The following is a 2,543-nucleotide window of genomic DNA, read 5'->3' as shown; positions in this document are numbered from 1 at the left end:
AAAAAGTTTAAATGGCTTTGTTGATAAAACATAATGCTGATACTTCTTACCTTTAGGTTACATCTTTATTCACCCGGGATTTGATCCATTATACAGCCTTCAGTCCAGCAATCATGTATGCTTACATTGTGTGCACCTGCCTCATTTTGGGTGCAGGACAGGCTGAGGTGAATCAAGGTTCCCAGCAGAGGCTTTGCTCCAGCCTCTTAGAAGGGCTATAATAGTAAGAGTGAGAAGCTGCAGGACAGAGCACTGAATGAGTTTTAATTCCAGAACATGGAAGCAAAACAAACATTTCAGAATAGACTTAGCACAAATTTATTGATGTTTTCGCTTTGGTGAGACAACCAGGTTAGAGAAGTGCTGGCCATTCATAGTTAGAATGGCACTTGGATTCTGAATTTAGAATTTATCAGTGTGGGGTGGGATGCTGCCTCTAGAAAGCATGCATTAGTTACATTAAGGCAGTGTCATCCCCTTTGCACACTGATGCAGGAAATCTTTAGGCAGGAGTGCTTGGTCATTTAGATTACATCCTCATGCAGATGCCCAAGGAGGCCTCAGCAACTGCTGCTTCACTTCTGCTTACCTGCACCTTCACTGCTAAGGTCTGTGAACATGTGAGTTTGTAACAGAAGCTTGGTTGTCTGTAAATTATTTGAGTGTGAATGGAGTTGTCTTGAACTTAGCAATGTCTGAAGCATCAGTTAATGAAAAAATCACAGTAGACATTGCTCTGTGTAGTAAGTAAGCTAATCTGATAACTCCTGTCTGTTTCACTCTTTGTATTTATTTTAATTGCTCGATTTCTTCTGGCATAGGACACAGAGGACTGCATTTGCACTTGATCTGTCCAGTGTGAAATTTAATACTGTCTTCCTCCATCTTGTTGGACAGATTGAGATGATGTCATGTATTCATATATATATATTTATTTACAAAAAAAACAAAAAAAAACAAAACAGTGAAAATAAACAAAGAAAACATTGAAAATCAGATTCCTTCTGTTGTGAAAATACTTAATACATTTTGCTATTGAGCTAAAGACAGAAATGCTGATCTCAAGCAGTCAGAGGCCTCATCTCAGCATTGTAAGTGTACCACCAGCTGGAAGAACACAGGCTGTCCTGTAAGAAGCTCTTCCAGTTTGAAGCACTGGAGCAACGTTTGGCTGTTTACCGAGTTTGGGGAGTTTTGCATGCTTGAGTAGGAAGGTGCACACACATGGAACTTCTTGGAAATGACCAGTGTGTCAAATTGTGCTGCCTGTATTCGTCTCCCACAACTTGGATGTCTGTCAGGTTGCCAGGACATCTTTCTTTAGGTGGTACCAGTTTTCCAAGGAAACTTCTTTTGTTTTGTTTTTTAATCTCATGGAAGAGCACGAGGAGGGGGGAGGCACTTGGCTGACCTCAGTGTGGTGACTGGATGCCTTTTTCCTGTTCACAAACTTAAGCTTCACCTGTGGTCACTGTGCCGCATCCGTGGAGATGGGCCTTGGATTTACAACCAGCACTGAAAGCACGTGGGTTTTTGTCATAGCTTCCTCAAGAAATACCATCCTTTCTTCTGCTTTTCTTTACAAGCGCATTTGTTAGGTCCCAAATCGGTCCTCCGCAGTCACAGCAGCCTCCAAAGCCTCTGGAATTCCGAAGTGCCACAAGAAGTGTGTGGTTTAACCCCTTTGGGACTTGCTACTTCTTGGCTTAGGCTAGAGCAGAGGCATCTTTCTCTTAGGTTGCGTGAGCCTCTTAAACGTCTTGTGCATTTTGAGGATTTCAGAGATGGAGAAATCCTGGAGAGGTGCAGGATTTCCTGACAGAACGCCCTTTGGAAGTGTTGAACTGTGCTCCTTCGTCAGGAACATTTGTCTGAAGAACTGGAGTATCTCCTCTGCCCTCACTGAGTGTGTGGGACTGAGGGCAGAGAGGGGGTCAGTGACTCTATCTGCCTTTCTTAGGAAAGGAGGTGGAATTGAATTCCCATCTGGAGAGGGCAAACTGTGGATCTGTGATACGTGTGGCAGTTCTGGTTTTGTTATGTTTTTGCCTTTTTTCTCTCGGGCAGAAGGTGGAAGTGTGTGTGTCCTTTTCAGTGGTCCTCTGTTTCCGTAGTGGTAAGGATTTAAGAAAGCCTAGGATGCAGTTAATGTCTCAGTTTTCCTGATTTACTTCTTTTTTTCCCTAACCACGTGCCTCTCAGAGCTTCAGTTGTTGCTGTATTAAAAGCTCTAATTGTTGCTATGTTTGGATCACAATTTTTTGCATGTATTACATCCTTAATTACTTGAGGGGGAAAATGTGGAGTATGTTTTCCTTTACCAGAGCCCCAGTTCCCACTGTGCAATGTCTCCAGAGTGAAGGACTCTCCATGTGTCATTCTCAGAGAAACACAGTACTGCTTGGAATGGCAGCTGGAATGGGGCTGGAATACAGATATTTGTTCAGTTCTGCTTTAGTATAAAACTACTTTTCCCTGTAGTTTCAATTTCCTGTCTAAAGTGGAAAATGGCTCTTTCTTACATCTTTGTGGTGAGAGTGGTC

Source organism: Meleagris gallopavo, chromosome 16 (assembly GCF_000146605.3).
Source record: "Meleagris gallopavo isolate NT-WF06-2002-E0010 breed Aviagen turkey brand Nicholas breeding stock chromosome 16, Turkey_5.1, whole genome shotgun sequence".
In the NCBI taxonomy this organism is placed as follows: Eukaryota; Metazoa; Chordata; class Aves; order Galliformes; family Phasianidae; genus Meleagris; species Meleagris gallopavo.
The sequence above is the reverse complement of the archived record's forward strand: the minus strand, read 5'-3'. Positions refer to the sequence as shown.